The 13,475-nt window shown below is 46.0% G+C and overlaps 1 pseudogene; it reads left to right on the plus strand.

The window, feature by feature from the left end:
• The first annotated feature begins 7,230 nt into the window (after positions 1-7,230).
• Positions 7,231-9,893, plus strand: LOC147966812 (receptor-like protein EIX2; annotated as a pseudogene).
• Positions 9,894-13,475: the final 3,582 nt, after the last annotated feature.

The raw sequence follows: 13,475 nt of genomic DNA on the forward strand, positions 1-13,475 counted from the left end.
ATTTTATTAAAGAAATTATAAGTTTAAGCTCACCGTGCACAAATATGTTAACTTGAATTTTTTAGATTAATATGTAAACTTGAAGAAATTATAAGTTTAAGCATGTTGCTGGTGCATTATAGAGATGCAACGTACTATATGCAAGACAACCATTATTGTTGCAGAGTTATGAATTATGGATGTGGCAAAATATTATCCCGTCTCTATGTACGCTGATGCATGGGATCCATTAATTATTGTAAATAATAATAATAATAATAATAATAATAATAATAATAATAATAATAATAATAATTAACCATATAACTCACCAGCGCTGATTTGGCACAAATAAATTCAAGTACCTGAAAAAGGTCGGCAATCTGCAATTTATCGTTTTCTAACAATGAATTAAGCAACTTTTATATGCACCCAGAGTGATTCAACCAACGAATTCCATTGAAAAAGCACTGCTTGAATGAATACGAAAAACATACAGTCTATCTCGTTGTCCTTGTTCTTCACTTCAGAGAATCACATGGGACGAAAACCATCGGTAACAATCAATTTGGCTGCAGGGAACATATCGATGTAGCATGGGCGGTAAGGGAACGCACGATGGATGCCTTGAGCTTGTTGGAAGGTTCTATACCAAGCCTCGTGTCCAAATATTGCATTCTAGAGGTGTTAGGATGGTCCGCCACAACATGGCCCCATATGTGCCAGAGGAGGAGCATATCTTTGTATGGATGCAGTCCCATGATTCTCCAATGCGCGTGCCCTTGTTTCTCTAGGTGGGCACCACTCTTATCCAGGTCAATGAAGTTGTCTTCGTTGGAGTTCAAAGAATACTAAGAACCCTCAATGTTTTTTAATTCTTCATCTTCACATTTATCTTCATCTTCATCTGTATCTGCTTCACCGAGATCGTTGTCATCAATATCACCAGTTGTTTCGCCCTGGTAGTCATCCTTAAAAGATGCTTTCTTCTTCAGTATCGTCGTCGTCATCCGAATCATCAGTCGCTTCGCCCTGCATATCCTCCTTATAGATGTCTTCTTCTTCGCCGTACGCGTTGTCACCGACATCATCAGTTGTGTCACCCTGGCCACCCTCCTCATAACAGTTGAGTATTGCTCTGTTGCTTTCAACTGCCTCCCATGGCACCCTCAGATTTATAGTCAAGTTCTTGATTTATAACTATAAAAACTTAGCTTGGCCTCATGTGATAGCAACCACCCTAGGTGACCATCATTCGATTCTAACAGTAACCATACCTGGATTAGTTGATGCTTACTTAGCACCACATAATGAATCCCTCTCTCATAGTTCGCTAAGACAGACCTCTTGGGCAGCTCATAACATCCCGCAGGTTGTTTGTCCTTGTAGGCTTTCCCGGGTAGCTGGACCAAGTTGTACACCTCATCTGAGTTGCGCAAGATCACAAGGATGTTATCCAAACAGTAAATGTACAGTGAGCCCCGCAAGTACTCAGCAGACTTCCATTTTTGCATGTACAGGAGGTGTGGGGTGGTAACCATGTTGTATAGTTTCCCAGGGGCACATGCCCTCGACAAAAACTCTCGACTTACCCACTGGGCAGTCCGTGACGAGAACACTACTATAGAAAACACCTTATCCTTTAGGAGCTGGTGCCGTGTCATCTTTTCCTCCAATTGGAACTCTTTTATTGGAAAGAGGAACATGTCGAAGACGAGGAACATGCTTTTGAGGTTAGGCCACTGAGCCTCCTCCGACCGGTGTGGAAGGCGAGCACATCGTACCATCGCCGGGTTACACACAATGTGATCATCGGTGTAGTAGCTCTTAAAGAGTAGGAGACCATTGCATTGGTCTAGTAGGCGTTGCCATCACGCCACTACTTCAAGATTGCAACGAAGAATGGGGAGTTGTTGTAAAACCATGGTTGCTGGTGAAGACCCCTGGAAAGGTGTCTCATATCCTCCTGCCATTTCTGACCAACATGATTAAGCTTGCAGTCCTCATCCGAGGTGTGCGATTGCGGTAAACATCTTGCCGATCCAGGCTGACGTGCTGCGTGTTAAATAGAGGGGTTGCGAGCCCAATACGCGTACAGGTCGTTGGAGAGATTACAACTTGGGAGAGAAGAATACAAGAGATAAAACAAGATAAAGACTACATGAATATCCTGTATAACTACTCCTCCTTCGGTTGTGATCTTCCTTGCTGTACACGCCATCATGTCACGCATATTGTGTTTAACACCCTCCCTTAATCACAACTTCATCAAGTTGAGATTATACTTGAAGACTTCAAAACTTTTTGTAGGAAGAGCTTTGGTAAAACCATCTGCAACTTGGTCTTGGGAGTGAATAAACCGAATGTCTAAGAGTTTGTTTGCAACTCTCTCACGGACAAAGTGAAAATCTATCTCAATATGTTTAGTTCTAGCATAGAAAACTGAATTTGCTGATAAATAGGTAGCACCCAGATTATCACACCATAGACATGGAGCTTTAGTGTTTTTCATGCCTAGTTCTTTCAAAATTGACTGCACCCATATGATCTCTGCGGTTGCATTGGCCAATGCTTTATATTCTGCTTCTGTGCTAGATCTAGAAACTGTGGCTTGCTTCCTTGCACTCCAAGATATCAAATTAGGTCCAAAGAATACTGCAAAACCACCAGTTGAGCGTCTATCATCTAAGCACCCTGCCCAATCTGAGTCAGAGAAAGCACTGATAAGTGTGGAAGATGACTTGCTAAAATTCAGACCAATGCTCAATGTATTTTTCACATATCTCACTATGCGTTTTGCAGCAGTCAAGTGAACTGTGGTAGGTGCATAAAGGAATTGACACACTTTGTTAACAGCAAATGAGATATCTGGTCGTGTCAATGTCAAGTATTGAAGAGCACCTACCAAACTTCTGTACTTTGTACTATTTTCTGAGTCCAGAAGTTCTCCTTCAGCAAGAGATAATTTTTCTGTGCTAGATAAAGGAGTGGGCGACTCTATAGACCAGCCTTTTTCACTAAGTCTGTTGCATACTTTTCTTGAGAGAGATAAAGGCCATCCTTGTGCTGCTTAACCTCAATACCAAGAAAGTAGTGTAGATCTCCTAGATCTTTGAGAGCAAATTCTGCAATTAAATCCTTCAACATTGCTGTTATTGCTTCATCAGATGAGCTTGTCACAATTATATCATCAACATAAATGAGAACAAATATGGATATTTTTGACTTGTTATAAATGAATAACGAAGTGTCAGACTTTGAAGGAATAAAACCAAGTGCTTGCATCTTTTTACTGAGGCAAGAATACCACGCTCTTGGAGCCTGTTTCAGTCCATACAAAGCCTTGTCAAGTTTGCACACATGAAGTGGTACCTGTGCATTCACAAACCCAGGAGGTTGTTTCATGTAAACCTCTTCTTCCAGAACACCATGGAGGAACGCGTTCTGAACGTCTAGCTGTCGTAAACTCCATCCCCTAGACACAGCAATGGACAGGACAAGGCGTATGGTAGCTGCTTTAACAACTGGACTAAATGTGTCCTCATAGTCAATACCATACCTTTGTTTAAAACCCTTTGCAACAAGTCTGGCTTTGTAACGGTCAATAGTTCCATCAGCTTTTCTTTTTATCCTAAAGACCCACTTACAGTCAATAAGATTTTTACCTTGTCTTGGAGGAACCAAGTGCCATGTTTTATTTTTCCTTAATGCCACAATTTCATCATGCATTGCCTTTCTCCAATGTGCATCACCAAGGGCCTCTTCAAGAGTATTGGGTTCTCCTGGTTCACCTGTTGAACAGATCATCCCATACTTTGCAACATGTTTATAATCAATGGGTTTAATTAGACCTTGTTGTAGCCGTGTGCGACGTGAAGTGGTAGCAGGAGGCACTGCAGAGAACCCCGGCGCAGAAGATCCCATACCTGGATCAGGCTGATCCTCTAACAATCCCGAGGAGGATCCGAACGCAGCTCCAGAACCGGCGTTGTCGATAGTAGCAGCCGGGTCTGGATCTTCTATGGTCGCCAGTTGTGGTGCACGCGGCGAATCAGCCACAGAAGATCTGGCCGAGCGGCGTCATCATCTCCTCGTGATTGCCCGGGCCCCGCTTCGACAGGATCTGTCCCCGCACTCGTCGGACGAGTCACAGCCCGCCGCTTGTAAACAAGCTGTTGGGCCTGAGGCCGCGCGCGGTCCAGACCAGCGCCGGTCCGCCAACTGTCCGGCGGCGATTGGTGAGCGCGAGGAGAGTCCCCACGGCCTGCCAGGGTCCGCCGCGTGGCTGGCGTAGGTGGCTCGGTGCGCCCACCTGCGGCTGTCGCGGCTGCACGCGTGCCTGCGCCTGCGCCTGTCGGATCCTGTGCAGCAGATCCGCGGCAGAGCTCCGATCCCGAGGCAGATTCGCTGCGCAACGGCAGCACCTGCCCAGATCCCGAGGGGGATTTGATGCTCAGGTCAGGGCACATGAAATATGGAGCTGCTGCACTGTTTTCTTCACCGTTTTCTGGGATTTTTGCGCCGCTGTTTTCTGCATCATCATAAGGCTCATAAAGGCGATTAGTAGGGTTAGTCAACATATGATCATCACAATTAGTAATGCCCCCTTGATCATAGCCAGAGATATGGGATGGCAAAAGCAAGATTTCCTTTCATAGGAGAGCACCGGCATTAGGATTTAGGTCCGCAAAGGGAAACTTGGTCTCATCAAACACGACATCTCGTGAGATGTAGACCCGTCCGGTGGAGATGTCAAGACACTTGACACCTTTGTGCTGAGCACTATAGCCAAGAAAAGCACATTGCTTTGATCTAAACATGAGTTTGCGATTGTTGTACGGACGGAGATTTGGCCAACAAGCACAGCCAAAAACACGGAGAGATGTGTAGTCTGGTTTGACATGAAGATGGCGTTCCATAGGTGTTTCATTATTGATGACACAACTAGGTAGCATTTTGATGATGTGAACAGCTGTAAGAAACGCCTCGTCCCAGAATTTTAGGGGCATGAAGCTCCTGCTAGAAGGGCCAAACCGACCTCAACTATATGCCTATGCTTGCGTTCGGCCAACCCGTTTTGTTGGTGAGCGTGTGGGCATGATACATGGTGAGATATGCCTATGTTTTGGAAGAAGGAATTGAGTTTCTCGTATTCCCCTCCCCAATCGGATTGAACAGCTATAATTTTGCTGTCAAACTTCCTTTCAATGAGTGCTTGGAAGTTTTTAAAAACTTGAAACACGTCGGACCTTTTCTTAAGAAGATAGATCCAGGAGAACTTGCTATAGTCATCAACAAAACTGACATAGTAAGTATGTCTGCCAACAGAGGAGGGAGCAGGGCCCCACACATCAGAAAAGATCAATTGCAAAGGTTTAGTGGAGACACTAGTAGATATAGGATATGGTAACTGATGACTTTTAGCACACTGACATGAATCACAAATAGTTTCAATATTTCGCTCACCAACAAACGGGAGCTTATTTTCCCTAAGAAGCTTTTCAACTAAAGAAAAAGAGGCATGTCCTAAACGATCGTGCCATCGTGTGGACGAAAGCTTGATAGCACCACAAGCTTGTTTATTGAATCTTCTAAACTCCGGAATCAACGGGTAGAGCCCTCGAACACATCTACCTCGATAGAGCACTTTCTTCGTTGCCTGATCCTTGATCAAAAAGAAATAATGATGAAACTCGAGAAAAACATGATTGTCAATAGCAATTCTATGAAGAGATAGAAGATTTTTGTGGGCACTAGGAACATGCAAGATTCTTTTGAGATGTATTTTGCGTTTGGGGGTATTAAAAATTGAATGACCAATGTGACGTATGCCCATACCTTCACCACTGGCCGTGTGGATTTGATCTTTTCCACGATACTTCTCCTTCATGGTGACCTTCTCAAGCTCGTTGGTGATGTGGTTGGTGGCTCCGCTATCGACATACCAATTTGTGTCGACCCCATAGGAACCATCGGCAGCGGCAGCAACTTTTCTTCGTCTTGTGAGGAATCACCATCATCATCTTCGTAACGGTACCAACAGTCCCTCGCCGTGTGACCAGGTTTGCTACAAATTTGGCAGCGAGGGAGGTCCGGACGCGATCTGTTGGAGCCGCCACCGCTGCGCCCTTTTGAGCTGCCAGAGCGTCCGCCGCCGCGAGTGTTGTTGGGGTAGCCGCCGCCACCACCGCCACTGGACCTCCCCTTGCCACGAGAGGAGGAACGAGAGCGAGAGCCGCCACCGCGGCCTTTGGAGACAGAGTTGGCCGAGGACTTGAAGCCGCCGCCGCCGCGGAGCCGTGAAACTGCGCCATGCGCTGATCAAAGTTGCTAAGCATAGCGAAAAGCTCATCAAGGGTTACCGGAGTGACGCGGGCGTCCAAGGCGGAGACGAGGGGCTGATAGTCTTGGTCCAGCCCGTGGATGATGTAGGATATGAGCTCGTCGTCTTGGATTGGTTTTCCCGCCGCGGTGAGCTCATCAGCAAGCCCCCTCATGGCGGCGAAGAAGGAGGACACCGATTGGTTGCCCTTCTGCGCGTTGATCAGCTCCGTGCGAATGTTGTTGACGCGGCCGAGGGACTGCGACGAGAACATGCTCGCCAGCGCCACCCAGAGTTCCCGCGCCGTGGTGATCGCGGTCACCGTGACGAGCACCTCCTTGGATAGGTGTTGGAGTAGATATCCAAGGACCTGCTGATCCTCCTTCACCCAGAGCGGATGGAGAGGATTCGGCCCCTCGGTTTCTTTCCCAGCGGCATCTTTGGTGACGTGGGTTTTGGCCGGCTCGGTCGACGTGCCGTCGACGTAGTGGTAGACGCCGGCGCCCCGCAGCCGTGGCGTGATCTGGGTCCGCCACAAGATGTAGTTGGTGCGGGAGAGTTTCTCCGTGACTCCGCCGCTGAGGTTTGGCTGGAAGGAGGAGGAGGTGGAGGAAGACATGCTGCGCACTTTGGTGGAGATGGGTAGCTAGGGTTTTGGGAAGAAGATAGCTCTGTATACCATGTGCGATTGCGGTAAACGTCTTGCCGATCCAGGCCGACGTGCTGCGTGTTAAATAGAGGGGTTGCGAGCCCAATACGCGTACAGGTCGTTGGAGAGATTACAACTTGGGAGAGAAGAATACAAGAGATAAAACAAGATAAAGACTACATGAATATCCTGTATAACTACTCCTCCTTCGGTTGTGATCTTCCTTGCTGTACACGCCATCATGTCACGCATATTGTGTTTAACACGAGGAACTGCACTGCTCCTTTGCTTATTGATCTTCCAAGCAGCATCCACTTCCCATGGTCAAGCGAGTGCATCAGGAGCCTGCATCGGCGGCGAGCGAGATGCGCTTATGTCCTTCAAGGCAAGCCTCCTGGATCCTGATGGTCATTTGTCATCATGGCAGGGCGACGACTGTTGTCGATGGAGGGGAGTCCGTTGCAGCAATAGAACTGGCCATATCATCAAGCTCAACCTCCGCAACACCAGCAAGCATGCCATGTACGACATGGCCTACAGGTCAGTAGGATTCGGTGGGAGAATACCTTCCCAACTTGACAATCTCTCAAAGTTGCAATATCTAGATGTCAGTTGGAATTTGTTTGATTCGGATAGTTACTCAGTGAATCTTGCATGGTTGCCACGTCTCTCTTCTTTGAGCCATCTCGACATGAGTGGTGTGGATCTTAGTTCTGCTAAGGATTGGCTTCAGATGGTGAACATGCTTCCTTCTCTTAAAGTGCTTCACCTGAGCTCCTGTGAACTCAATCTTCTCGTATCTGCTAGCATGTCACATTCCAACCTCACACATGTCGAGATACTTGATTTGTCTTATAACAAATTCTATACTAATTCACTCAATCATGCATGGTTTTGGAATCTCACAAGCCTTAAGGAGCTTTACCTCCAAGCGTCCGGCTTGGAAGGGGCCATTCCTAGTAATTTGGCAAACATGACATCCCTTCAAGTCATAGACTTTGGTTGGAACGATCTTGTGGGTCAGATACCAAACACATTAGATAATCTGTGCAATTTGACAATAATGAGGTTCAACGGTATCAACACTGGTTCGAGTATAGGGGAGTTCATGAAGCGATTGCCAAAGTGTGCATGGACTACATTGCAAGAGTTGTCAGTGCAGGGTGCAAATATGACTGGGAATCTACCCATTTGGATTGGGAACATGACCAGTCTCGTCGTTCTTCAAGCATCTCAAAACATGTTAACTGACCTTTACCTGTAGGAGTTGGAGCACTCAGTAATTTAAAAATGCTGGACCTCAGCTATAATAAATTCAGCAGTGTGCTCACGGAGGAACACTTCACGGGTCTACTGAATTTAGAGTATCTGGACTTGTCGTACAACTCTTTGAGATTAGCCATCAAACAAAAATGGGTTCCTCCATCTAGATTGAAGGTCGCAGGTTTCGCTTCATGCCAAGTGGGCCCCATTTTTCCAGAGTGGCTTAGATGGCAATCTGACATTGATGTTCTTGTTCTCAGTAATGCAAATCTAGATGATGTTATTCCTGATTGGTTTTGGGTGACATTTTCCCGAGCTTCATTCTTGCAAGCATCAGGAAACAAATTGCATGGCTCAATACCGGCAGATCTACAACACATGTCAGCTGACCACATATATCTTGGGTCCAATAAGTTTACCGGACAAGTTCCACGGTTACCTATAAATATATTAAGACTAAACCTATCTTCAAACTCTTTCTCTGGGTCATTACCATCAGAGCTGAATGCTCCACTACTTGGAGAGTTTTTGCTTGCTAATAATCAACTTACAGGAACCATCCCGTCATCTATATGCCAGTTGACTAGACTGAATAGGTTGGACCTATCAGGAAACTATCTTACCGGAGATATTATGCAGTGCTGGAAGGAATCTGAAGCAAACTCTACAAATCAATTTGGTTTTGACATGCTAAGCTTATCCCTGAATAACAACAGTCTCACTAGTGAATTCCCTAAATTTCTTCAAAGGTCATCAAGGTTAATGTTCCTTGATCTTTCTTACAATAGGTTATTTGGAGGATTGCCAGAATGGTTGCAAGAAAAAATGCCGCATCTGAAAATATTAAGAGTGAGATCAAATATGTTCAGCGGTCATATTCCTAAGAATCTCACTTCCCTTGACAGTCTTCATTATTTGGACATAGCGTACAACAACATATCAGCAAGCATACCATGGTCTTTCTCAAACCTGAAGGCAATGATGACAGTGGTGTCAGAGGACACAGAGGATTACATTTTTGAAGAGAGCATCCCAGTAAACACGAAGGACCAAAAGCGTGACTATACCTTTGAAATCTACAAGCTACTAGTGATTCTTGATTTGTCAAGTAATAGTCTGACATGACATGTTCCGGAGGAGATAACTCTACTCATTGGGCTTACCAATCTGAACTTGTCAAATAATCAACTCACAGGAGCAATCCCAAACCACATTGGTGATTTAAGGCAGTTGGACTCACTCGACCTATCCCTCAACGGGTTTTCTGGTGCAATACCATCAAGTTTGTCAGCTTTAACTTATTTGAGCTACTTGAACTTGTCATACAACAATCTGTCCGGTGCAATACCATCCGGACAACAGCTACGAGCTCTTGATAACGAGATGTATATCTACATTGGCAACCCCGGCCTTTGTGGAGGTCCTGTCGGCAGGAACTGCTCATCACATAATGCAGAGCAAAGTGGCCTCGGAGATATGAATGATATGCCATCCCTTTACATTGCCATGAGCATTGGATTTGTGGTGGGTCTGTGGACAGTTTTCTGCACCATGTTGATGAAGAGAACCTGGAGGGATGCGTTCTAACGGTTTATTGATAGGATGTACGACATGGTTTATGTGCAAGTGGCTGTAAGGTGGGCTCACGTGATGGAGAAAACTCAAGAAAGTGCACCATGAAGTGGCCAACTCCGCAGCAAGTAAATTGTTTGTATCTAAATATTATTTGTATGTTTGCACCATATCCCTATTTGTAGCTCTAAATTACCCTGGACGTATGTACTGTTTTGTATTGTTATTTGTTTGTTGCCACCTTATCTCTATTTTTAGCTCTAAATGAGCCTTGGCTGGACGTTTGTACTGTATTGTATTGGTATTTGTTTGTCTATTCTTTAACAAACAGGGAGTGTATGTATATTCTGCATTCTACCTTTTTCATGTTGTTCGGTTTGCTTTTGTACATTTGCATAGCAAAGAAAAGGGCATCTGTTGGTTAATATGCGAACATATTTGTTTGTATGATCATCTCAGGACGCAAGAGGAAGAAAGCTCTGTTCACCACCAGTGCTTGTAGAGTTATTACGAAAAATAGAGTTTTTGTCCACCCTAGAAACTGTATTTTCTCTTTGGCCCCTCCAATCAACCTTGTGTAGCTCCGCCACTGCTTCGAGTGCGACCACGCTTGCATCTTTGGTGGTTACAGGATACCCAGAAGGTAAAATTGAAATTAAGAAGAAAATAAGTGTACGTTTTATGTCTACAGACTGTTTCATTCAGGAAAATCAGATTTTTTTTGCACCCAGGAACTGAAACTAATACAGAATAACAATTGTATGTAGTATAAAATTCGCTGGTGTGCATGATGGACATTTAGAACAAAGAAACCGTGTGAGCAGTCACAAACCATGTCGTATCCCATAGCCAACACTAATGTCCGTAATCTTCAGCTGTTAAACTTGTTTCCAGGGGGAAATCTTCAGTTGTTAATATCAAAACCACCAATTTAAACTTTGGTTTCATGCGAACTCACACACTTAAAACATCCAAAAATGCACGAGTCTGCAAATGAAAAGAAACTTAAAAATTGTGAGGGCAGTTTCATATCATATGGAAGTAAAACACAATGTTGAAGTAGCCGCTCCCTGTTTCACGAACACTGGCAAAAGCAGATACAAGGTAAGGTTTCTGTTTCAGCACACCACTGACCAACAGACTGCTCAAGATTCGGTCATTCTGGTGCCATTGACATGGCACATGGAAATCAGGAACCACCACGCACTCCCAAAGTGTATAGATCGAACGAACACCAACGTCCCGAATCAGCTCCTCGAGCCTCAGTCCCGAATCAGCTCGACAAAGAGATGCTCTGCTTTTCCTAGTCATGCAGAAAGCGGATTATGCATCGCCACACTTACGTTGTATTAATAAGGTTGATCACTGTATAACTCACTAACTTCCCAAGATAAAAGGGTGGAGGAACTTAGCTTCTGGTATCACTATCACACATCCAAAAAACCAATAGCTGGTACAGAAAACCCTTTGGTGTATACATGACTTCCCAAATTCATTCTCTAAAACATACAGCACATTCAGTACAGTCGCAAACACGCACGGAACATATGAACAGTACATGCTTTAAAGTGCTACCTGCGTTTGGAGGTTTTCGTTCTCGGCTGTTTCCGCGACAACCGTCTGCTCCTAAAGAACCAAATCTCGGTTCTGGCAAAGCTTCCTTTATTACACACACGGCTCCAATTGTTCGTTCATCCTCTTCAGCATAGGGGCTGATTTGTTTTGGGTACAGTGTGGCGTCCCTTCTTTTCCCCTACAGCCCTATAACATGCGAACAGGCACACTTTGTTTGTAAGATCTCTGAAGAGGCAAAAGGTAGAAAGCTTTGTTCACCACCTGTTGGTAGCCTTATTCACGTTAGTCTAAAGAAGTTGCCATTTGAGCTGACATTTCTTTACTTTGATGAGGCAAACTGTATCAACTCGACCATGCATGCACTTCTCTGCTGTAGCGAGCAAAGCAAAAGCTCAGCGTACAGTCGGGTTGCCATGTTAAGATCGATGGTAATTTAGCATGCCTCTTGATAGACGGCATTTCTTCTCTGTTTCACTGACTTACTCTGTGATACTCTGCTTTAGCTCTGAAACAATCTTAAGCCGAAGTGTGTGATGATCCATTCATTTCAGGTTAAAAATGTACAGCCTTACAGCCCCGTGTGTCTTTTTACAGAAAAGCATGATGAGGAGCGTAAATGAACAACAAACACTCCGAGACTGATGGAGTTTGACGTCTGCTGGCACGTCTCCTTCGCGGCGGACCTTGCGTCCGCACGCACCATCCACTTCACCGACGGCGAGATCCTCCTCCGCCGTGGAGCGCTCTGGATCGTGCTGGACGACAAGGGGGTGACGGTGGACGCGCGTTATTTGCGCGAGGGGGAATCCATCGACATTGGCCAGGTCATGTCCTTCCCCTGCCACTTTGCTAGGGTTCGTGACCGTATTCCGACGAGTGACACGGGTGCAGGTACACAGGAACATGCGGCGCGTGGTGGCGTGTGCGGTGCACCGAGCCGCGTCCTAGACGGGCGATGGCGGGGCCCTGGGATTCCAGGGCCACATCCAGGCGCGAGTGGGGCGGCCGCCATTGATGCTCGACACGTGGACGGAGATCCGCACGGCCATGGGGTGCTACAGGATGCCGTGGGTACAAAAGCCGCTCCCACTCCGATCCGTGACCTAGACGCCGCTCTATCTCACTTCTGGGAGACCCTGAGAAATCCTAGATCGAGATTCCCCTCCTCCTTCCTCTGGTGGGAGGGGAATATTGGAGGCGACCACAGATCCTATGTAGCGGTGGTTACTTCCAATCCAAGCGAGCCGAGCGAGATGGAGAACCGCGGCGGCCACGCCTTCCGCGGAAATCGTCGGGAGGGCTTCGGATCTGGGCGGATGGGGCGCGGAGCCGGTCAATTTGACCGAGGGTGCAGTCGAGGCCACTTCTCGTGGTCCAGGGACGCCGACGGCGACGGCCTCGCCACCAACAAGAAGAAGGCGTCGGCATCGCTCGACACCGAGCGGTGGGATGAGGCTGCGGAGAGAGCCAAGAGGGCCAGATCTGGGGGGGGGGGTGGGTGGAGAAGAACCCTAACCCTCCTGGTCTCAACGCTGCAGAAATCCACAAGAAGAAGCAGATCTACGACTCCGTCGCCCGAGCTGAGCCTTCCTCTCAGGTGCCCCCACCCAAAGCTTATGATCCTTGTTTAATCTGCAAATCTACTAGCCATACTCCTGCTAGTTGTCCGCAAGCCTTTTGTGAGAGATGCAGTAAGATGGGACAGATTTTGTTTACACAGATTGAAATGGTAGTTGAAGTCATGAATGCACGCATTGCTGATCATGAAAAGAAGGTAGGCTGGAAGTTAATGGAAATTGAGCACAGATTTGATGTCAAATACCAGACTCTAGGTGAAGACTTGATCGACATGAAGACTAAAACTGGCACTAATCCTAGGTTGTCGAAGGCCGAGGACGAAATTAAAGACTTAAGGAGGGAACTCCATGTATGTCATACTGTGCATTTTGTATTTTTTATGAATATGTTCCTTCATGTTCATTATTGTTTGCATTGTTACAGGACTTAAAATACGAATTTACAAGGAACCGACAATCAGTATAACAGAAAGGAGGCGTGCAGGTGATCAATATGGCCCAACACGTTAATATCTAAAAGTAACAAACTAATGATGAA

The sequence above is a fragment of the Triticum urartu genome, chromosome 6A, assembly GCF_056163025.1.
Source record: "Triticum urartu cultivar PI428250 chromosome 6A, HENAU_Tu73, whole genome shotgun sequence".
NCBI lineage: Eukaryota > Viridiplantae > Streptophyta > Magnoliopsida > Poales > Poaceae > Triticum > Triticum urartu.